Raw genomic sequence first — 26,312 nt, 5'->3', positions numbered from 1 at the left:
GTGGTAAATAACATATTGGTAAGCACTGACAAAATTCTTTCTGGGATTCAGTTACAACTCTTTATTGAGGGTTGATTTAAACAACTATAACCCTTTCCTCAATTCTGTTAGAAGTTAAGTAGTAGACTTGTGCATATGCCTTCACTTTACTCATTTTTTGTACTGAGAGAGGGGAGGGATAAAGTCAAAGATATATAGTCCTTACATATTCTATAAATAATTATGCTTAAGGAAACTGCTACTTGGGTTTGGAAAATGTTTACATCACTGTATATTGAACTCTGACCATAAAGTACTTGAGTACTAAATCATATTTAGCGTTTAGCATATCTTTACTCCCACTAAACCTTAGTCTAATTTTAGCCTACAAAGTTCAACAAATAAGATCAGCATTGGTTTGCTACTTCTACTACAGTGCTCATGTAACACTGACATTGGAATACTGTTTAGGTATATGGGACAGTGTGTGTGTGTGTGTGTGTATATAAAGGTGCATTCCAGAAGTTTTGAGACATTTTCTGGAGAGACATTTATTAATTTCAAAGAAGTACAAAACTCTAATCTCCTTCAAAGGAGGTTCCTTTAACATCAATACACTTGTTATAGTGCTCCAACCACTCCGTGAAGGCACCCATGGAAGTCCTCCAAAGTGAAGATGTCCAGAACTCTTGTCACAGCCTTCTTCATCTTCTCCTACAACTTGATCAACCAAAAGTACAGGGGGCAAGGTCTGGACTGAAGGACAGTTTTGATATCCACCTCTTTCAAGTAGTTGGTTACCAGGATGGAATTGCAGACTGGTGTATTGCCCTAGTGCCGGTAATTTGGCTTTTGCAAAGAAATCTCTTCCTGAGCTCCCTCAAAACCTCTGCAAAATACTCTTTGTTGACCATCTGGCCAGAAGGAATACAATGGATGTAGATGATGTGCTTGTCAAAAAAGGGAATTATCATGAGACTTTGTTTTGCCTGGCTTCCTGTGCCAGCTAAAAGCAGATGCACTGCACTTGCAAATTTATCCATAAGCAGTCTGGAGAATTTTATAAGTTTCTGTAGCATTTTTGCCCAATTAGCAATAAACTTTATTGCACAGTAAGCTTCCAAATTGCCTTCATGCTATGATTGCATTCTGCAAACTAGTCATCTGTAACAAGTACTGTTACAGCTGTCTCCTTCAATCTAGAATAAGAGAAGTTGATAGGTCAGCTTCGTATAGTAATGATATATATTAAAATTACAGTAATCTAGGACAGTTATAACTGCCTCTCCTAAAAAAAAAAGTCTCAAACTTCAGGAATGAATGCGTCTCATATAATGATAATCTCTCATAGTCCATGAAAAATTATTCTGTAACTTCTTGCTGAACATCCTGCAGAAGTGATTTGTTAATAGTGACCAAATCTATGTACTGTACATTAGCTCACTCATTCTATCAAATAGATGTTGCCTGAACAGGTGCACAGTGTGTCACATGTCAGCTCTTTTACTCTTTCACTTGTTTGTCATTTGGCTATGGCCATGCTGGAGCACCACCTTTAGTTGAGCAAATCGACCCCAGGACTTATTCATTGTAAGCCTAGTACTTATTCTATTGGTCTCTTTTGCTGAACCGCTAAGTTACAGGGACGTAAACACACCAGCATCGGTTGTCAAGTTAGGGGAAAAGCATAGACACACAGACATATACACATACATACATACATACATATATATGTGTGACAGGCTTCTTTCAGTTTCCATCTACCAAATCAACTCACAGGGCTTTGGTTGGCCTGAGGCTATAGTAGAAGGGTGCCATGCAGTGGGACTGAACCTGGAACCATGTGGTTCGTAAGCAAGCTATTTACCACACAGCCACTCCTATGCCTATAAAAAGTGTGTGATGCTTACAGCACCTAGGTTTCCCAAGCGGTCACCCATCTATGTACTTACTAGGCTTGACGTTGCTTAACTTCGGTGATCGGACAAGAACCAGTGCTTTCAACGTGATATGGCTGTAAGCTGTTGAAGTAATCACAGACCAATATGAGATGAAGTGTTTTGCTCAAGAACACAAAGAACTTTCTAGTCCAGGAATATCACTCCGTGAGTGCAACACCCTAACCATTAGGTTATGTGCATCCCCCGCTCCATCTTGGACCACATTTAAAAGAAGACCATCCAACTTATTAGCAAAACTATACTCACCAACACTCTTCAACTACTAGTTCATAGATTTGTAATTTGATTTTTCTGACTTGTACCATTACTACAATGTCCTAGCTTTCTAGACAAGCCAGCTCCATAGCTTCTCAATTTGAGGCTATTCATCCTCCTCCATTTCCCCTGCAGTTGAGGCCCTGACATTAATAATGGGTTAGAAGAAATGTACCACTTTTCCTTCTTACAAGATTGTTCCTAACCTGTTGTCTATGTGGACACTGCACCCCAGCCACACAACCAAGCAGTCACTTTCCTTCTCTCTCACCTTTCACCCACTACCTGTTCACTTAATCAACTACATCTCTCTTCCAATAAATCAGATATATTTATATATATATTTTTTATAGCTATTAAAAGGAGAAGCAGAACCTATGATTCTTTCCAATTCTTCTGGAACTAGTAGGAGGAAGGAAAACAAATTTATTCACAGACTGGAGAAATAGCCTGAATGCCTGTAACAGAGTGGCCTCCACTTAAGAAATCTAAGAACAGGTTTTGGTATTAAAAGGAGAGGTGGATTTAAACCTACCACCCTAATGTAGGAATGTGCTTGCCAAGAACATTCACTGTTTCTATCAACTTTAACTCACAAGGTTACAGTAAAAGACACTAGCCCAAAGTGTCACATAATGCGACCAGACCCAAGACGATTTAATTGCAAATATAAAAATAAACCCTTCTAATACAGTCATGACTGCAGTTATATTACATATAACAAAATGTGCTTGGATTAAGTACATTTAAATGGTGAAATTTACTGAATCCTAGCAAGTCTAACATATCTATGGTTTTAACCTTTTTATTGTAGAAATCAGATATATCTACTCAAAATTTCATTTTTCATAACTGCAATCTTTTGTTGAGGAATGTCATGTTTGAAACTATTTTTTGTTGAGATTGTCAAATTTAATGGGGGAATGTAACTTGTAGAAAAGTCCAATGGTATTCTTTTGGTAGATATTTAACATCCTTACTGGAATAACCATGAAGTTTAATTTTGCAGTTAAAGGATTAAATTTAGTGCTGGAGCATTGCCTTAAAGGGTTTTTTAGTCAAAGAAATCAACTTCAGGACTTATTCTTTGTAAACTTAGTACTTATTCAAATGGTCTCTTTTGCCAAATCACTAAGTTATGGGGACATAAACACACCAGCATTGGATATCAACCAATGATGAGATAGGGAGGGACAGACACAGATATAAATATATATATATATTATATATATATATATATATATATATATATACACACACATACACATATGATGGGCTTCTTTCAATTTCCGTCTACCAAATCCATTCACAAGGCTTTGGTCGGACTGAGGCTATAGTAGAAGATACTTGCCCATGATGCCATGCAGTGGTACTGAACCCAGAACTATATGGTTGGGAAGCAAGCTTCTTACCACACAGCTAGGCTAGTATTGCTGAATTTGTTTGAGGCTACAACCAAATATTCTTCATAACACTATTTAATAGAGCAGATTTTTATAGAAAATATATTTTATTTTTCACAACTTGTTATTTTGCAAATTGTTTGTAAATTTAAATTTGTAATGTCTCAAAGCCTTATGGTAGGTATTTCCTCATAAAGCACAAGTTTTTAAGGAGTAAGTCATCATTTTTATGGCACTTCAACCACACCTTAATTAATTCCAGGCAGCCAAATGTAATGAGGTGCACACGTGTATGCAAGTGTGTGTATTTAATTAGTCTAAATGGTCTCACTTTCTGAGTCAAAGTATCTTACACTTGATAATTCCATATATGTAGAAGGATGCTAATCACAGCATGAGAAAACAAACTGAAGTTAGAAATAATAGGAAATATTAGGAAAAGAGAGAAAAATTTTAAATATAGTTTTCAGTTCTAAATGCTAATTCATTAAGTTTTCTATTAATGCGGAAAATGTTTGAGAAATCAAAGATTTATTGAGAAAATATACTATTTGGCAGAGTTTCAAGAATATGTTCTCTGTAATGAATTCAAGTTGGATGAAAGTCAGAACGTAAAGGGAAATGTTTGATAAATCGCTCTATTTTGTCCTTCCTTTAAATTGTTTCACCAGAATCTGACACTTGGTAAATTGAAAGTATGAGCTCTATTCTAATAGAATCTACCATCTACTGACTCTCCATTCTCGTTGGTGGTCATAATCAGTAGCTGATCTTCATATTATCTGAGCCAAATATCTAACCTTTATCCCAGGTCAGACATTTAGTAGAAAAGCTTCATATTGTAAACATCTCATCATTCTTGTTTACTAATAATTGTTTAACCTGGTATGATTTCCACTGAGAAAGAATCTCATCAAATTGTTGCTAAGTGACTCAAACCTTGGCATTGTATCTATCTTTCTCCAGTGCTTTATAATCATCTATTTGAAAGATCAGAAGAGCTAACAGGAAAAATTTTATCTAGTTTCTTAACCTGCTAGAAATAACAGCAAAATCTCCTTCAAATAGCATCCTTCTTTCTTAAAAAAAGTATATGTTGGAAATGTAGTCCAAGAAACACTATGCCTGAAGAAAAAGAATAAATAGCCAAATCTAGAATACTTTTCATCATTGGTCAACTCAATCAAAGTTGACTTGGGTTTAAAACACTAGTAACCAGGAAAGTTATATTTGAACTAAGTATCTTGTGATTTGTTGTCAAATATACTTTTGCTTTTACTGTATTCAGCATGAAATTTGTAGCAAGTTACAGGCTCATAAAACTACATTTAGAACTCATAAATCTTTTACATATGTAATTTATACATCCCCTCACTATACTTAAAATTTAAGTCACATTGGTAGCAAGCAAATAATGCCAGACCTAGTTCATAGTGAGTAGCTCTTGCCTACTCAAGCCTAACTATTAAAGTAGACTAATGGTACACAGATGACCATTTGAGTGTGCATAGCAAGCCAGCATTTCAATACTCTGTTTATCTCAATTTCTCAGTCTAGAAAACCTCGCCTTATATTCATTCTATGCAGTGGTTAGTTATGTGGTTTGCATTGTAATACTTGGAATTGTCACATTTCTTTCAATGTACAAATTTCATCCTTTTTTACTAATTGCAGACAACTGGCTGTAGTCATGTTAGGGCACCACTACAGAATAAATGTTTTACAAACTTACATGTTGTCCTTGTGCAAGAACTTTCCTAATCTTCTCTGTACCTGGTTTAGAGGTACAGTTACTAAAAAAATTAATGATACAAAGTACATAAAACTATTCATATTTTACCAAGGGCACTGATAACATCCATAGCAGATAGTTTCACTCAGTGTACAGTGGTTTCAATTCCTAGTTGGTGAATTCAACTTTGGTTTTTATGCCAAGTGGATGCTAGAATCAGTTTTTGAAGGAATCATTACTATTAATGTCAATGTGCTGTCCTGATTTTTTGCAATCTCTCTTTACATCTAACACTGGTATTCAAACTTATCTTTAAGAACATTGTGTGACTTAGTGGTTAAGGTAATCAGTTCACAATCATAAGGTTGTGAATTCGAGTACTGGCAGTGCTTTGTGTCTTTGAGCAAGGCACTTTTCTTCACGTTGCTCCAGTCCACTCAGCTGGCAAAAATGAGTTGTACCTGTAATTCTGTGTTGTGCTGAATCTCCCTGAGAACTATGTTAAGGATATGCCACTTACATGTCACCATATTTAATGGCCTATAAGACGCACCTTTTTTTTACTAAAAAATGGCTTTAAAAATCCCCCTGCATCCAATACACACAATGTAGGTTCAAAACTCGCTCAAAGTGGTATGTATGTTTACAAAACATGTGCTGCCATCTGTTGGTGAACAGTTGCCTATGGTATGTTTACATTGAATGTGGATGCAATAAATTGCTTATAATTACTGGTAATAACATAAAGTTATACAGGTAAGTGGAGGAATTAAAGCATTATTTTAGTGGTAATTTATTTTACAAAAGTATAGCTTATGCTAGGGTGCGTCTAATAGGCCATCAAATACAGTAATTTCATGAGCGGGGTGTTTTGTTGATTGGATCAACTGGAGCCCTTGATATCATAACCAATGTAGTGCCACTATTAAAACCAGTATTACAGTTTATTATGATGCTGGTATTGAACACAATTGAGAACATTAATATTTTCACCATGAAAAAGAAAAAGAGAAAAAAAAGTAATTCAAATGATGATAATGGTATGGACAAACTTAATTTTTGTAGAAGAAAAAATATTATTAATATACAAGAGTATCTGAGCCATCAATAATGACAGTTATTGTTGAAAAAGTTACCTGCTGAAAGTTGATAATTAGGGGATGAGGAAGTAAATAAAAATACCAAAATAAACAGGAAAATAAGAAAATTATATTCATCACTCTCAAAGGTATGATTCACTGCAGAAATTCATGAAGAACAATATTTCCTGTATAGATAAGGGGAGGTACTAACACACCTTGACTGTCTGAATTTTTAATCTGTAATTTCAAAGTGTTCTAAACATATCCAGATCAGCTCATTTCACAGCTTTGTCTACAGATACTGCAGTAGACTGCAAACTAAAGAGGCATTGAAATTTCTTATGACTGTTGCAATGCTTGGCAAATCATCTGGCAAACCAATGAAGATAGCAGAATGAATTTCTGAATAAAAAAAAAATACACAACAACTCCAGTAATTAAGTAGAGACGTTTGAAAATTTAGAGAAAGATTTTTATTGGTCTTAGTGGGGAGTGGGGGAATCAAATCAAACTTAGATGTCATTGTTCTATGACAGCAACTTAGCTCAAAAGAACCATTCTGGTTGTTGCAATATACATCAAATTGTCATAATTTATAAATATTAAGCCATAATTTATAAATATTAAGCCATTAGTTAAGCATTAAGAAAGCAGAATGAATGAACTTTCATAGGCGCAGGAGTGGCTGTGTGGTAAGTAGCTTGCTAACCAACCACATGGTTCCGGGTTCAGTCCCACTGCGTGGCATCTTGGGCAAGTGCCTTCTGCTATAGCCCCGGGCCGACCAAAGCCTTGTGAGTGGATTTGGTAGACGGAAACTGAAAGAAGCCTGTCGTATATATGTATATATATATGTGTGTGTGTGTTTGTGTGTCTGTGTTGGTTCCCCTAGCATTGCTTGACAACCGATGCTGGTGTGTTTATGTCCCCGTTACTTAGCGGTTCGGCAAAAGAGACCGATAGGATAAGTACTGGGCTTACAAAAAGAATAAGTCCCGGAGTCGAGTTGCTCGATTAAAGGCGGTGCTCCAGCATGGCCGCAGTCAAATGACTGAAACAAGCAAAAGAGTAAAAGAGTAAGAGTATACAAAGCAGACCAACTAAATAGAGATGCTGTTGCAGTAAGAAGGTAGAAACACTTGGTTAATTTAGAAAACCTCAAACTATTTCATTAAACATTATGAGACAAATACAAAAAATAAACAGGATGACTTCAGCTCATGTTGAATGATTTAGAAAGTAAATGTCATAAAGTGGAATAAATTCAAAGGCTTCAAATGCTAAAGTGTTACTCACAACAAAAAAGTATATATAGAAAGACATATAGTGTATTATATTATATATTGATAATTAAGGAGAACTGCCATTCCAAGCCACATTTGAGCTCAGAACATTGAGAAAATTTGACTTGAATTTCTACTAGTTTGTTAATATTTTTCTTTTCAATTATATTACCAATTAATTCTCCAATGCGATATGAAAATATAGTTTTTATAGCTTAACATGAATAATAAAATTTTTTAAAGTTTAACATAGATAATAAAATTTTTTCATTTTTTTTTACTGCAGCAAAACCAGAGCAGGAAGATTTACAAAGGAAGGGAATTTTGAATTGCACTATAAAATTTTAGGAGTACCAGCTAGGTCTATTACATAATGATGTCTAGAAACTGAAGAGGATGCTACATTTGAGAAAAATTTACTGAACTCAGGTAATTATATTTTGTTATTTACAGACAGCAATTATACAACTTGGTCTCATATTGTAAATGTCTTATTTTTATTTAGGTATTATGATCATGTACAAACACAGGCTTGTTTTCTGAAGAAATCTGTTGACCAGTTAATCATTACCATTTAACCATTTATTGTCTTTAGTACAATGTGTTTTGTTGCAAGCCCTTAGGCCTGATATCTAGTATCAGAATAATTCCTATAATCACTAGTAATCACAAAAGTTCAAACAGTTGACGTTGTTTATCACACTTATGTGAGGCAATGTATAAATCAGATGTAGTCTCTGATCCATCTAAGAGGAGAGTAACTTTGAATAAGAACTACTTGGTCTTTGACAATCTATCCAACTCTTCCCAACATAAAAAAAGTGGTCATAAAATGATGATGGTAATGATGATGACTTTATCATACAAAGGGCTTATATAGTAGCTTTTCCTTAAAATTTATCTTGATCCTTAAAAAAAAAAAAAACCCCTCATCACCATGGTTGTTATTATATCTGTGCCTTTTGTCTTATGACATATCACATTGTAGTTAGGAATATAAAAAGCATCTCAGTATTTTAAAGTGGGATGTCTTTTCATTCTTAAATATTTGGTGAATTGGCTGAATTAATAAAACACCAAACAAAACACTTGGCAGTTTTTAAATGCACATCATTATGTTGTGAGTTCAAATTCTACCAAAGTCAACTTTGTCTTTCATCATTCTTAGGGCAATGAAATAATTACCAGCGAAGTTGATTTAATGAACCAACTACATCCCTTCCTCAGGGTTGTACCTAATTTGGAAATCATTTTATCTCCACATTACTGTATCAAAGAACTGTTGCTGCATGTACATGTATAAATTTGTGAATATATGTGAGAAATAAATTCAAATAAGATATGCATATACTTTATTTTAAATTTATATGTGTGTATGTGGATACCCATATATATGCACATGCTCATGTGTGCTGGTTTTTGTTTTGTCTATGTACACAAGACATGATACACAAAAGCAAAATAGTGAAATAAATCTTGCAACTTCTCTAAATAATATACCTTCTTTTTTCTTTATATATTTTCATTTTCTCTTTTGCTATAAGCTATTTCTACAAGATTCTTTTACTTTATTTATGTTATATACCAATCCCATTAGATGCAATTTATAATTCATTTCTACTTTTTTCTTAGTCTATTATTGACTAAATTCATATTTATAAATAGCAGATGGAGCACTTTCCTTTGTGATAATGAGTTCCCTAGTCATGAGATCCAGTTTCAGTTCTTTTACTACAACCATCCACCTCCCTTGTTTCCTAGTTAATGATGCTGAAGCTTGTATGTCAGCATTGGGGTTATTCATAGTGTTTATTTTCACTATTTTGTTTCCAAGAGTATGTTTATGGACAAGTACTCAATTCACCCACCTAAGTATTTTCTGTTGTATTACTCTGTAAACCTCATGAGATTCTAAAGGGAGTAGGAGTAAAGTTTTATAATTATTTTCTCAAAGCTATATACTACTACTGCTACTACTACTTTAGAATGCTAAATATAAGATCTTAATTAGTTACATGCTTCTTTTCCTCCTTGTATTCTATGTATACTTTTTCCTAATCTCATTTGATTTTTTTCCCCTTACCTCATCTGATTTCTATGTAAACCCACACACCTTGTGTAACTTGTGTTTGTAAAGTCCCCTTCACTTAGGGTTCCCATGGAAAATGTAATAATAATAATAATGTTATTGTAGAGTTAGAGCTATCCTAAAGAGCAAATTTAATGCAAAAAACAAGATTGATGCAACCTATAACTTAGCTATACCTGTTGTGACTACAGCTTTAACATCATAAAATGGTTCAACAAAAATCAATAAAATGATACAACAATACACAAGCACCTCACAATGCATCATATGCATACCCTAAAGCAGATGTAAATTGACTATATATCCTACGAAAGGATGGAGGATGTGGACTGATGCAGCTGCTACTGTCTTCAAAGACAGCAAATATGGGGGTAGAAGACTATCTTAAGAACATCAATGACTAGATGTTTAAACTTGTTGAAAAACATGAAAGTTCCAAAAATAATATACTCAATGTTTGACACAAAGAAGTATGTAGAGGAATTAAAAATGAATGAGACTGACACACAACTAGGTAAAACAGATGAATCCACTGTAATAGTAAAACAGATAAAACCACAAAAGTGAAATAAAATGGAATTTCAGTGCTGCAAAATACGTGAAAAAGGAAGGCATTGTTTGGCAAATACTCTACAAGGGCCAGGAATCCTGATGTGGATACAAATATGACTTATCAATTGTTGGCTACATCCGGACTTAAATCGGAAACAGAGTGTCTCATTATAGCAGCTCAAGATTACTATGTACCCACCAGAAACTACCAAGCAAGCATTCTTAAAAATGGTGCTGATGCTATTTGCTGCTTTTGTGATGCAGCCACAAAAACAACTATCTCATTTCTGTATGCTCTAAGCTTGTCTCAAATAAATATATTAATTACCATGGTAGGACTTGGCCAGTATTTGCACTACACTACATGCTATAAGTCTGGACTCCCATATGAAAAAAACTGGTGGGAACATAAGCCTGCCAAAGTAGTAGAAAATAAAAATATTACCATTCTTTGGGATCTCAGTATCTAAACTGATTGTGCTGTACAGGCCAATAGATGAAGCATTATGGGAAAAAAATCACATTGATATATATCTGCTTATAGATATATCAATCTGAGCTGACTGCAACACTTCTGTAAAGGCATCTGAGAAGTCAAATAAATATAAGGACCTTGAAATAAGAGGTCTCAAAAATGTGACATCTAAGAACAACCTGTGATCAGAGCTTTTGGATGATACCAAGTAATGCTCTTAAACACTATAACCAAATACCAGGTAACCACATCCTAAGAAAAACATTGTCATCTTGAAAATACTTGATTCCCTTGAAACGCTTTCATAATTAAAATTTTACAAATTTAACAGAATCTTAGTTTTCAGATTCTGGTCTCCTTCCTGTACAATAATAACGAAATTATTGTGTTATTGTGTATAGTCCTCAGGTGCACTACAACTCATCAAAGGTGCATGTATAGTGCATAGAATTATGTACAAAAGTCAGGAAAGTGAACAGTGTAAGAGTCATGATATACATGTGTACATGTGTATGAAGGGGTGATATCAGGTGTAGTGTTTGCGAATTTCAGGAAGCATGGAGGTTTTAAAGGATGCAATGTTTCGGCAACTAACAACTGATGCAGGTAGTTTGTTCCATCTTCAGCAACTCCTGAATGTGAAAAAATGTTTCTGAAAGTCATGGGAGCTGTGCTGTTTTCTGACTTTGTAAGGCATGCCCATGTATATTAGACACATGGAACTCAAAAAGGTGCTCAAGGTAGTTGTTGGCATGATAGTTCATAATTTTGTTGGTGTTTACCAAGTTAGTTGCCAGACGTTGGTATAGATAACACCCATAGTAAGTGGCCAAGTATTCCACAGACATGTGTAGTGCATGTGGAGTACTCAGCCACTTAAACCAAATTCAATGAGTCTTTGTAGTTGAGTTGATTGAACTGCTGAACATTCATGTTCATAACAACAATTAAAAACTGGAATTATATTTCGTTGATACTTCAGGTTTTTGCCTCATTACATTTTGCTATGAATTGTGTAAAACTGATAAGGTAAAACTCAAGAGTAATAATAGTGTAAAACTAGTGTTTTAATTTTTATTATGATGTAGATACTCTCTCTTTCTCTCTCTCTCACAAACACACACATTTTATATCTGTGGTTATTTCTGTTCCCTGGTTTCAAGCTAATATCCAGGAGTTTAGATACAGTAATTTTCACCAGACTTTTGTAGTAGCTGAAGGAAAAAAAAACATACATTATGTAACAATTGAAGTTGTTTAGTAGAATAGTTATAAAAATATTGTAGTAGGTAGAAACACAAACAATAAATAGAAAGTTGGTTAATAGTCCAGAAGATGGTTGGTGCTGCTACCTGCTGTCTACTTTTTGATTACTTTTTTTCTTTTCTTAGTTGATAAAATTCCTCCCAATAGAGCTATATTCATCACTTCTGAGGTTGATGCCCGCCTTCTGGTTGTGTTTGTTTTGCTTTATGATTTCTTCCATACTTCTTGTCTTAGATACATCTGCATGATGAACTATACAACCTCCACCCCACTATGTTATTGCATGATTTGCTAGAAATAGCAGCTAACTCTATCTCAGTTGCAACCTACTGTTATTTTCCTTTGCATTTTGAATGCAGAATGTGGTAAGATTGAGTTAAATTTTTATACCTTCTGGAATGATGAAATAATAAGTTATGTAATGGTCTTAATTAAAATGAGTGTGCTTGCTCTATCAAAATTTCTGGCCTTTTGCCAGTGCTAAAAAAATCATCTTTCTCCTCATTATTATGAGGGTGGTGGATTTGCTTGTGCCACAATAATAATAATAATAATAATAATAATGATAATAATAATGATAATAATAATAATGATAATAATAATAATAATGATGATAATAATAATGATAATAATAATAATAATAATGATAATAATAATGATAATAATAATAATAATGATAATAATAATGATAATAATAATAATAATGATGATGATTATGATGCTTTTGATGATAATATTAAAAATAATGTATAGTGTATTTGCAAGTGTTCTGTAAGTCCTCTGTAACTTGTCATTGTGTTGTTAGTAGAGAGTCCCAGCATAGTATACCACACCATTTTGAGATGTAGGGCATGGTAAGAGCATTGGATAAAAGCCTTGTGCTATTTAGCTATAATTCCATACATTCTGAGTTTAAATCTTGATGAGATCAACTAAGTGGCAGTGGATTAACAGAATTGTTAGAGTATTGAATGAAATACTTTGTAGTATTTGCTCCAGTTCTTTACATTCTGATTTCAAATCCTACCAAGGTCAACTTTGACTTTCATCCCTCTAGAAGTAAATAAAAAGTACCAGTCAAGTACTGGGTGTCAATGTAATCAATTACTTCCTTTTTTAAAAATTTTTGGTCATGTGCCTAAAGTAGAAATTATTATAATGGGGGTAGTAGATTGACAGAATCATTAGAGCATCAGATAAAATGTCTTGTAGCAATTGTTCTGGCTCTTTATGTTTGGAGTTCAAATCCTACAAAGGTTGACTTTGCTTTTCATCCTTTTGGGGGTTGATAAAATAAAGTACTGGGATTTATGTAATTGGCTTGCCTCCTCCCCCGAACTTGCTGGCCTTGTGCCAAAACTACTACTACTACTACTACTACTACTACTACTACTACATAGTAATAATAATAATAATAAATAAATAAATATGCCCTTTTAAAGGCTACCCAGGCTCATGGGCCCGGTTTCCCGTTTTCTATGGCGTATGTGTTCCACAGCTTGACGGGACGCCAGTCCATCGCAGTGTTACTCATTTTTGTCAGCTGAGTGAACTGGAGCAACATGAAATAAAGTGTTTTGCTCAAGAATACAACGCATAGCCCGGTCCAGGAATCTTACGATCATGATGATGACACCCTAACCACTAAGCCACGCGCCTCCACAATAATAATAATAATAATAATAATAATAATAATGATAATAATAAGTTTGTGTTACAATATGTAATAAAATACAGATTGACTTTATATTGAACTAAACACTAATTTGACAGCATGTCTGCCTTTGGGTTCAAAGTGAAAAGTACACAGAAATCCAAAATTTCAACTGAAATGTTTTGTATTCCTTTCTAGATAAAACAATGTCATCAAGTTTTGCTTGTTCATAACTGTTACCAGTCCTTATATTATCATGGTAGTCTGTTAATCCCAATTATAGTCAAAATTTTAGCTGTTTTGCAATTTCATGGTTCTGTTAGTCCAGATTTTAGCTGTTTCATAATTTGTTGTTGCTTTTCCATTTTCCTCATAGCTATCGGTAACTTGCAGCTTCTGAAGATTTACTTGAAGATACAAAATAGTATTTTGTTTTGTTCACGTGTCATAGCTGTTTGTATTAATTTTCCATGATTTTGTTCTAGATATTTTTGTAAGTCCTACAGTTAGTACTTTGTAGTAGTTATATAGTTGTGCAAGACCCCCTACTGTCTTGCATAAATATAGTCTTTTGATGTCAGATTCTGAATGGTGTATTCTATATTTAGTCATTACCTTCCTTGTTTTCCTGTCTAGTGTAGCTAGTTTGATTAGTATTTAATTGAGAATATTGAAATTGACATATTACAGGGATGGCTAGAACTGATGTCCATTACTTTACTTTCGTATTTAACTCTGTTTTAATAATAATAATAATAATAATAATAATAATAATATTTCTACTAAAGGCACAAGGTCTGAAATTTGGTGGGAAGAGACTAGTCGATTACATCAAACCCAGTGTTTCACTGGTACTTAATTTATCGACCCTGAAAGGATGAAAGGCAAAGTCAACTTTTTTTTTTTGCCATTAAGTGATGATGATAATAATAATAATAACAATAATAAAGAGAGTGGACGTTTGGGAGAGTGTTTTGCCTGGTTCTTTGCATTCTGACTTCAAATCTGTCTCTCATAAACTTCACATTGCATCCTCCTGAAGTTGATAAAATAAAGTACTGGCCAATTATGGGAAGTGATTTAATCAACTATCCTGCTCCCCTATGACTATAATTTGTGGCTTTCTGCCTATAAAATTATTTATTATTATATGAAAGCATCGTCATCATTATCATTATAATGTGGCAGACGCAATAGTGTGCCAGACTTTGTATTTAATATCATATGTTTGTATAAAAAGTGAGGTCAAAATCCCACTAGACTTGACGTAATTTTTCATCTTTTGAGTTTGTTAATATGAGTACCGGTAATATATTGATTTCAAATTAATTGTCTATACCATTTGTTACAAATTTTTGGCCTTGTTTTAAATTTAGAAATCAATATTAAACTGGTGGAATAGCAGTGACAGTAGTGTGCTGAACTGAATGCTATAACCTACATAATAGTTCATCTCCCTATGTTCTGAAGTCAAATTACACCAGTTGAATTTGCTCCTTCTTTCCTCTAGAACAGCTGAAACCACGTTCCCTTCTCTCAGGCATTAATATGTGTAAGACTACATTAGTCAGTGTCCTTTCGTTTTTAGGTTGTAATGTGTAATTTGGAGATTTGGTTGCTATTTCTGGAAAGTCAAGTGACTACCCAGAGGCCTTTTAGAGTTAATAAAATATGCAGCTGTCAGGTTTGTGTTAATTTAATTGACTATACTTACCTCTATGAATTTATAAGTTTTGCTCAAATGTGTAAGCAAGGTTGAATGGTGGAGTGATAGAGAGTGCTAAAGAAAATGTTCTTAGTGTTTAGTAATGTTCTTTTATGTTCTAAGTTCAAATTCCACAAAGTTTAACTTTGTCATTTATACCCCAATAGATTATGCAGTATGTATTTGTCATATATTGAATTGGATCCAATTGATTGTACCTCATTCCTATAAGTTGTGTGCTGACGAAAAAAAAAACCCATTATTATAACAGATAATAGAACATACACTTGGCTGCTTTACTGAATGCAATTTAGAATTTGACTTTCCTTTTCATCCCCTCTGGGGTTTCATCATTGATGAGCACGGCGCAGATAAGTAACTAGTGAACTTGGTCTATAACCAGTTTCAAATCTCAGTTGGATGTGTTTCTTTTGACTTATTCTGCTAATGACACTAATAAAGGCATGAACTCCACAACTTTCAATATCATCAACTTTAAGTTTCATGCCTTTATATCAGAAATCATCATCAGTATTATTCCTATTATGTGCAGTGTTACTCCTATTATGTACTCTGAATTAGTGGGCCTATGATTAAATGTAATCCAGCTATGACTTGATCATATCGTCTTTATTTCAATTAGTCTATTTTGGCTAGTTTATCCAATGCATCCCTCTTTTTTAAGCTATCAGGGTATAGTGAAAGAGATTTGGTTACTATTTCTAGCAGGCTAGACAAGCAAGCTTCAATGTTATTGTGTAAAAGCTCTCTTGTATGAGCAAATGGTTGAATTATAGATCAGGTATTTAATGTTACATAGTTTGTTGTCTTGCATTTGTGTGCTCAAATCTTCTCAGGGTAAACTTTGCATTCATTCCTCCATGGATTATTAAAATATATACTAATAATATTCTAGTGTCACATCATTCAACTAACTTCTTCCTATCTACCCACGAAACTGTTGTTAACTAACTGAAAGATGGTTTTACATCTTTCCATTTATTCTATACTATGTATTGTTATACATTGTTTTGTGAGCATGTCCTTGAAGATACTTAACTCTTTTAGCTTTCAGTCTATTCTAGTTGTAAATAGGTAGCATAAGTGGCACAGTTCACTACTGTAAACAGCAGCAGCAACACTGACAAATGTTATGTTTGCTTGCATGTACTGGGTTCAAATCTTGTCACAGTGCACTTTGGAGAGGTTATGGGCTTCATCAAACTGACCTATTTTATATAGCATGAGGCACGTATGCATAAAAATAATCTTAAATGAATGCTCTTATGACCCCAATTGGTGATGGTACATACCACACACACACACACAAACATACACACAGATTTTGTTATCATAGAAATCAAGACACTGGAATTAGAAATAGAAGACATAAATAAAATTGTACCTGTAAGTTATTTTGCTACAGGTAATTCAATATACCTTATCCTCCAGTGTTATTCCATAGAAGACTTACCTCTGTGATCTTCAGTATGTTTATGTAATGTTAGGTGGTGCTGTGTCAATCTGATGTTCGCTCTGTGGCTATTTTTTTTTTCTTTGTTGTTCCTCTTGAGTTTTCTTGTTTGTGCATGTTGATATTTTCAAATGAAATTCATAAGCTATGATTAATTTGTCATTTTCTGATAACCATTTATGGTCTTTCTTGTCTTAATTTCTACAAACATTATGCTGTGATAACTTGTCATTTAATATATAACAAGAACATAATGGAAGTCTGGTGTTTATTTCAGTAGCATTAAGTAGATAAACAACAAATCACTTCCCTACCACTGGATAGTTTGTTAGTCTATGACATAGGACTTTCTTATAAGTCTGTTTTTCACTGTCCAGATGAGTGGTTCTCAACTGGGGTCCACATAGTTATACATCTACATTATACAAAATATTTTAACAATCTTTTTAAATATAATTTCTCATAATATTTAATTATGCAAATATAGCAAGATTTTTTTTATACATTGAATGACTAGGAGGGTCATCTGAATAAAATAGGGATCAGAGGGGTTTGCAGACAAAAAAGTGGTTGAGAAACTCTGCATAGCAGTGAAGAATATATAAGTGAGTATAGGATTTAAACAATCTTAATTAACTGAATAATTTGTTCAAGTTTCTTATTGACAAATTATATACCGATGTTTTTATAGGCTGGACTGAACAAACATCATCATCATTTAATGTCTGTTTTCCATGCTGGCACAGGTTGGATAGTTTCACTGAAAACTGGTTAGCTGCACCAGATTCCAGTCTGATTTGCTATGGTTTCTACAGCTGGATGCCCTTCCTAACACCAACCATTCCAAGACTATGATCTCACTTGGTTTGACAGGTTTTCTCAAGCATGGTATATTGCTAAAGGTCTTGGTCTCTTGTCACTGCCTCCATGACATCCAAAATTCGAAAGGTGTTTTTTACATGCCACTGGCATGGGTACCAGTTACACAACACTGGTATTAGCCATGACTATGATTTCATGTGGCTTGATGGGTCTTCTCAAGCATGGCATATTGCCAAATCTATTTGAAACACTTATTGTCAGATGAGTCATACTGATGAGATTCAAAATTTAAATCAACCTAGTTTTTCAAATGGGGTAATTAGTTTGCTTACCAACCACATGGTTCCGAGTTCAGTCCCACCATGTGGCACCTTGGGCAAGTGTCTTCGGGCTGACCAAAGCCTTGTGAGTGGATTTGGTAGACAGAAACTAAAAGAAGTCTGTCGTATACATACAGGGTGCGTAAAGTATTTGAGGACATACCTTTTTGGGGTCATTACTGCATTTTTTGCTAACTCTGTATAATATTTGTTACAGAAAATAATAATAACAGACCCTCAGCTTACTCATGAAATGAAGAGGCATGCTGTTATTGAGGTTATAAAGGCTGTGTATAGCAATTTAGAAATATCTCAATTTTTAAAAGTTGCCAGGTCTTTCTTCTACAGAATTTGTAAAATGGAAACATATCACCAGTATCAAAGCAAAAAAAGCATTCTAAATGGTCTAAAATCATCAGAACATCTGAATTTATCCAGTCAGTTCAACAGATCATTGATTATAATCCCAGAAATTCCATGAGGTCAATTGCAAAAGATCTCCATGTGTCAGAAAGAACAGTCAGAAATGTTGTCCACGAAGACATCAGATATGTCTTATATGATGAGGAAAGGCCAGTTTGTCAGAAAAAGTAAAAGAAAATCACTACATCAGATCTAAAAGTTTCTTAAACAAACTGAAAAATCCAGCAGAAGATTTGATATGGTTTTTCTCAAACAAGAAAAACTTCGACCAAGATCAAAAAGTTAAGAAAAGAAATGACAGATGGTTATGTGCAGACCCGTCTGAAGTTCCAAGTGTTATGCCTACAAAATTTCCTGCATCTATCATGGTTTTAGGGGTTGTCAGCAATGAAGGACATGTGATGTCTCCTTGCTTCTTTCCACAAGGCCTTAGAGTTAACTCTGCTGCTTACATTGAGGTCCTGGAAACAGTTGTTAAGTCCTGGATAGACATTGTATGCAGCGGAAGGCCATATGTGTTTCAGTAATGCTCTATGCTATCACACATGGCTCTAGTAACACGGAATGGATGGCTAAAAATTTTCATGATCACATACCCCCTAACAGTTGGCCTCCTAATTCCCCAGATCTCAATCCATTGGACTATTATATGTGGAGCATTGTTGGGAGAGAGGTCAATGAACATGCCCAAAACACCAAAGATTCTTTGAAAGCTGCCATAGTCAGAATAATGTCCAAAATATATCAGGACCACTTGATTCGAGCATGCAGATGATTTAGATCTCATAGAAGCAGTTGTGGAAGCTGAACGTGGCTTTATTGAATAACATTATAGAAAAGAAGGTTTATTTTTATCGTCATAGCATTTTTTGATAAATAAAGTTATTATCTGTTATTATATATGTTTTTTTTTATAAATATAAATCTGTCGTCAAATATCTTACACACCCTGTGTGTGTGTGTGTGTGTGTGTGTATGTATGTATATATATATATATGTATGTATATATATATATATATATTATATATATATATATATATATATATACACTAGCAGTATCGCCCGGCGTTGCTCGGGTTTGTAAGGGAAATAACTATATAAGCATTTTTAGAGATGTAAAGTATAATAGCCATCTCAATATGGTTAACCACAAAGAAGGGGGGGGGGTTACTGTAGCTTTTTACGTTCTGAGATTTAATAATAAATTTTTAGAGAGTTACTTCCCTTATATTTGCCAAAAATGCATTAAAAATGAGAAAAATTGATGGTAAATTATTTTAAAAATTGTAGACTCATCGTAGACATGCGCTAATACCCAGAAAGGCTCAATATGAATCACGACTATAAGATACCCGGTTTTAGTTAAACTGCACCGCAAAATGTGGGAGTAGTTAGGAATCTAAATCGTAGGAGACAAACAGCACACAACCTCACTTTCATATATAAAGATATATATATATATAATATATATATATATATATATATATATATATATATATATGTTTGTGTGTCTGTGTTTGTCCCTGCACCATTGCTTGGCAACGAATGTTGGTGTGTTTATGTCCCCGTTACTTAGCAGTTTGGCATAAGAGACTGATAGAATAAGTACTAGGCTTACAAAGTATAAGTCCTGGGGTCGATTTGTTCGACTAAAGGCGGTACTCCAGCATGGCTGCAGTCAAATGACTGAAACAAATAAAAGAGAAAGAATTAGAATTCTAATTCCAATGAATCTGGTTTCAAAAGCAGCATAACAGTATGTCACAACATTAAACTTACCTTCATTTAACACTATAATTATACTTTTGTGCTTAAGATATTTAACTCCTGACTTATAGGTTAAGGCATTTTACTTCATCTATGGTAACTTACTTTACTTTTGCCAGTTTGGCGGTAGGTAAGCTGTGTAACTTCAATCTTACAAAAATCATATAAATATCTGTACAATCCCCTACCTGCAGACAAAAAAAAAAATGAATATGTTGTGATAGATACATGCTATAAATTTATTTCAGAACTCTCTGAATATATTTCACTGAGGTAATTGAATGATTTATACAAAGATAGTCTATTCATCACTATCCTCTAGTCATTTTGATTCTCATCATATTGTCTACACTTACTGATCATTAATCTTTACTATAATAGTGGCCTTTGTTCCTCTGAACTTACTGGCTTATTTCCAGCCAACTCAAACCTACTCTTACTTCATTATAATTATTAATAGAGTGAGGGATTGGAAGAATCATTAGAGCATTGGACAAAATGCCTTGCAGCACTTAGTTACAGCTCTTTACATTTGAGTTCAAGTCCCACCAAGGTTAACTTTGCCTTTTATCCTTCTAGGTTAGATAAAATAAAGCACCAATCAAATACTGGTGTCAATTTAATCTATTAACTACCTCTAAATTTCTGACATACAAATGATTATTATTATTGATGCCATGATGTAATAGAATGGTGTGTATATGAAGTTATACAAGGCGACAACATGGTGTATAATTGAGTATCAAAAATACTTGTAACAGTTAAAACGTTTTGATCGTCGTTTTGCCTTGTTAAGGCTGGCCTGGGGCTAAACAACAACAGGGTATTTTGAGGTCATTAAGTGTAAAGGTCTACCCACAAGATGTTGTTGGAATTAGGGTCCACTTTTAACCCTAATTTCAACTCAACATTATATAATATCATAAAATGGAGACCCAAGGAGTCCTTTGAAAGTAGCAGGATCTACTAAAAATAGCAGCCATATCTCCCTGAAATCATTCCTATTTCTGGCATATGGACATCGTCATCATCATTACATGTGTGTGTGTGTGTGTGCGTGTGCGTGTGCGTGTATATATATTAGAGCCTATTTTCCCTCCAGCTGTTGTGGAAGGGTTAGCTAGTTCCATTGTATAATTCATTGCCACTATTTTGATCTTACCCTGAAAATTCTTGGCTTTAACCTCACTTCTCTTATCCATTTTTTCTTAAGTTTTCTTCAGTCACTGGTAATATTTACCACCAGTTTTTGACATTCTTTCAGTTAGCTCTCATTCTCCATTCATATTATAGTGTAGTTAACTCACATACATAGACAGATGTTTTAATGTTCAACCTCTCTGTCAACTCACTAGCGCTCCTTCTTTTGGACAAAGTTGATTCTATATTATGCTAGTAAACTTACAAGCAATAATATTGAAATAAATTATGCTAATAACTGAACTAGTTTACTAAATTTCCCTGAAATCTTGATAATTTTGAAAACTAAATAAAGCATGTTGGTCTACTCTTACTAGAAACATGGTCTTTAAAGGGATAGAGATAGTTTAGTTAGTTGGGTACTGACATAGGAGCTAAAAAGTTATAGTTTGTATTCCATTAATGGTGCTGCACAAATCTCTGGAAAATAAGTTAAATTCTTATTAGTTTAGTGCACTTATCTGTGATAGTATATGGAGATGTAGTTAGGGAGAGCAAATTGTAGGTGCTCCACCTGCTCAGTTTGTTCAATGGCTTTGTTAAGAAATATCAGCTTAGTGCTACACTAGCACTTAAATGGATTTTGTTGTCCCATACTCTCCCATGTGTTACTTGTTCTTATTTATTTTGGCAATCTCTTGTAATCTCTAACTAAATACTTAAATGTTTAACTGGAACAGAAGCTTTACAAAAAAGTTTGTTCTTGCTTTTATCTCTGATCTTAGCAAAATTACCTGGTATATATTTAAGGATAAGACGTCAAAAAGGGAAAAGTAAAGAAAAAGCAAAACGCTACATATTTAAGAATAGTTTTTTCTCTTGTAAATTTTCTAAATAACAGTTTGCCATCATCATCATCATCTTCTTCAACCTTTTTTTATTGTATTTTGTATGAGTTAGATGAGTCACTCCTCATCATATTACTGCCTATAGTGACTGGAAATTATGTGGCAATATTTTACATACCAGACATGTATATAGCAGTGATGATTTTATGGCTGGATATCCCTCATTGTTCCAACCCAGAATAGAGACAGATAGTAAGAAGATAGAAATTTATACTGGAAGTTAGTGTGTGAAAGAAGGGTTATAAAAACTATAAAAACATCTTATAAAAACTACCTCAAATACTTTTGTTGAGTAATAATATATAGTAAACCCTATTCTTTGTTACCACAATATGAGTACATAGGTAAGATATAGTAATTTTGTTGTAGTGCGTGAAAAGCAAAAACCAGAAACAACTACTTTATTTAAGTAGATGAATGTATTCTCTTAACTCATTCTAAAAGCTACACAGTACAATAATAGTAAATAAACAATAAGCAGGTAGATAGTCTGGAGAAGAGAAAAAAATGATGAATACAAATACTTGTTTTCTAGTGTGGTGAGGAAAGTGAGAATTTCTAAAGTTTCATTGTGAATGTGTATTTATATTCACTGTTGGCAAATTAGATTATTAATGCTATAATTTATACACCAGAATATGAGACTAAAGTGGTTGTTGAGTTAATGAGGAAATCTCTACATGGTTGCTCAACATGCTAGAAATAGCAATATCTCCTTCATCACATTTTACTATTTTGAAAAAGAAAGGAAACATGGATAATGTAGTCATATAGACATAGAAAAAGAAGTGATGTTCAGAACAGTAACACTACTCTTTTGTAAGCGTTAATATGTTGGTATATTGTTGATTATTTTCTACACTGGGCAATGAAAAAAATTTCAGTTTCAAAATGGATTGAGAATCCCTGCCCTAAATTGTAGAGAATCACATTTTTTTCTCATACCAAATTGTTTTAAAAGCTTAGTTTGTTGAATTTCTGGCAGAACCTTTTATTGTACACTGCTTTATTTCTGTCAAAACCCTCTATTCCATGTTACCCCATGTTACCATCTAGGTTATTGATTATCCCTAGATCAGCCCTAATTGAATGGATCTATTATGAAAAATATTTCAGTGAACATCCTATCATTTTGTATATTTTTGTATATCTTGTTTCTCTCACAATGTATTCTTCTTTACATGTTTTTACATTGCCTCAGTTCACCATCCATATATCAGGATTATATATCTTATCAGTTGGAATGTTACTCATATCCTATCTAGTGATATCTATCTCTCATTTGCTTAATGCCATAAAACTGGGGTTAAACACTGGGCCTTAACAATCTCTTGAACCTTAGGAGGTTCATTACACTCGTTTCTTGCAAGTAATGGAAAATTGATTACATATTGGGTGATATACCTGTGAATTGATGTAAGGGGGTACAGGACTGAAATAGGCTAAGGAAGGCTTGCTACAAGGTAGTTGATTTAGATCAGTGGGTCTGATCCATATTTTTATCTTTGGATCCCTTTGATTCTTATTTTACTTGGGTGAACCTTCATGGCCATGTGATGCTTATAAAAAGCCTATTATATTTTTATACTTAAATATCATAAGGAATTGTGTAAAAAAAAATTATCAAAATATTTTCTGTGTTGTAGAAATATAATCAATTTATTGCATATAAATTTTAACAACAAAATCTTATATGGACCCCAGTTAAGAACCACTGATGTAGACACTGGATTTGCACTGCTTCTTCAAAACAAGGACATAACAATACCAAGATACAATCACTGTATATATAACAGAAAGTTTTGTATCACATTATCTGCTTACATGAGCAACACATAAAACCCTCATTTCTGTTATCACTGCTATATCTATCAATCTTTGATGATCTCTCATGAAATTGTTACGTATGTCAAAACTGCATCCCCAAATCTAGGCTTTCATATCAAGATTCAAAATTACTTCAGCTCTGATCAATTATTGATCCACTCACTACAAAACCCTGGTTTAATCCACATTAAAGTACACAAACATTTTAGATCACATCCATCGAAAGTCTATCTGGCTAATTGGTGAAAATTTACTTACCAGTTATATATTGCAGCCAGTAGTTCATAAATGCATTATTTTTCCCATCTATTTTTTCTACTGCTTCTCTAAACTAGGAAGTTTCTACTGCTTCTCTAAACACCCCTTTGTCGATCTCGCCCAATCCATCTACATCTCTTCTTGTCAACTCAACTGTTTCAACCTCAGAACTCTATGATAATTTTCCAAATTCTTTCTTACTCGAACAACATCCCTCTGGAACTCTTTTCTATGCTAATCAAAACTGCATATTCAGTGAAAAGTATAGCAGTGACTGTTATATTTGTTCTTGTAATTATAATACTTTTATATTATCTTTTAGATTTAGAGATAGGTTTTAGGTCTATTCTTTTTACTTGCATCAGTCATTTAACTGTGGCCATTGCCTTAAGAAATGACCCCCCCCCAGTACTTATTCTATTGGCCACTTTTGTTGAACCACTAAGTTATGGAGATGTAAACACACCAACATCAGTTGTCAGGTGAGGCGGGGGATAAACATAGACCCAAACATATAAATATATATGTATACATGCACACACACACAAACAGGCACATACACACAACAGGCTTCTTTCAATTTCTATCGACCAAATCCACTCAAGGCTTTGGTTGGCCTGAGGTTATAGTAACAGATACTTGCCCAAGGTGCCATGCAATGAGACTGAACCCATAACCATGTAGTTGGGAAGTAAGCTTCTTTTCGCGCAGTTATATGATAAACATTAAGCCCTTTGATATTTTTACATTGTGTACAGAAACTGACATAAACTTGCGCAGTGATTTATAAAATAAATTTTATGAGTTTAAATAGCAGTATATTATGTTTATATAAGCAAAATGGTTTAGTTGATATAATATTAAGCTTCTAGTATATGAGTTATGGGTTTAAAATCACTTTGTGTTGTATTTTGATAGTACAGTCAATTTTATGTTGTGTCACAGTCAGGAAGTATGGCTATTCATTATTGGATACATCTTATATAGAAAGGTTAAAAGCAAATGACTCCATTCATGACAGAAATTTGTGTGAGATAAATAAATATGTTTATAAATAGTGCTAAAAATTATGGAACAGATTATAGAAGTGTTTAGTATCACATCTATATTAGTCTTTTGGTTACCAGCTAATTCAATTTCACTGATTTCTGCCATTATTATCATCATCATCATCATCATATGTCCATGTTGGCTTGGGTTGGACAGTTTGACAGGAACCGATGCGTTCAAGGACTGCATGTCTGCTTTGACATGGTTTTTATGACTAGATGCCCTTCCTCATGCCAACCACTACAGCATGGACTGGGTGCTTTTTTTTCATGCCACCTACACTATGTAGTTTGCAACAGAACTATGAGCCCTGGGATAGGTGGTAGGAGACAAGGGGATTACTAAGGTGGTGGGGCAGAGCAGATTCCTGCAGAGAGACCTGCATGGCTACCCACACCTGATATGAAAAATAAATTTAAAAACTGGGAGAGAGAGAGAGAGAGAGAGAGAAGAGAAGAGGAAATGATCAATAGGTGTAATGGTGCAGGATGCAATGGTGTGGATTTATTTTAAAATGGTGTGCTCTACATTTTTAGTTCTCTTAATATCTCTAATCTAATGTTTCTCTAAACATCTTATTACTGTACTGAGTTATGGTGCCATTGAAATACATTTTATAATCTGTTGACAATCTGTAATATCTGTTATGGAATACACACCCTTGCACACACACTATACCAGCTACTTAATCTGAGAGAAATTGTCAGCACCCTAGTTATCTGTGGGGATGTTTCGTGCTTGTATCTTGCTGTTTATCATTGAATTTGATGAGGAATTTAGATAATGACTATTCAAAGTGGATTTAATTCAAGATATCCTTAGATTCTTGGAAGGATTTCAAGTAATAACTTTCAGCACCCAATTATAAACAATTAGTGCCTGTGTTC

General features: G+C 33.9%; 1 protein-coding gene and 1 non-coding gene across 10 annotated transcripts in view; one reads left to right on the top strand and one right to left on the bottom strand.

Moving 5' to 3' along the window:
• Positions 1–26,312, top strand: part of LOC115212426 (sorbin and SH3 domain-containing protein 1) — a 504,251-nt gene that overhangs the window by 135,964 nt on the left and 341,975 nt on the right. For all 9 annotated transcript variants that reach the window (XM_036503384.1, XM_029781340.2, XM_029781341.2 and 6 more), the window contains exon 2: positions 7,982–8,124. The gene's annotated coding sequence lies outside the window, so the exon portion shown is untranslated. The remainder of the gene's footprint in view (positions 1–7,981; positions 8,125–26,312) is intronic.
• Positions 1,883–2,001, bottom strand: LOC115212480. The gene has a single exon (XR_003881753.1). It is a non-coding gene; the product is annotated as a 5S ribosomal RNA (ribosomal RNA).

This window comes from Octopus sinensis, linkage group LG5 (genome assembly GCF_006345805.1).
Source record: "Octopus sinensis linkage group LG5, ASM634580v1, whole genome shotgun sequence".
NCBI lineage: Eukaryota > Metazoa > Mollusca > Cephalopoda > Octopoda > Octopodidae > Octopus > Octopus sinensis.
This window is presented reverse-complemented; position numbering and strand designations above follow the sequence as displayed.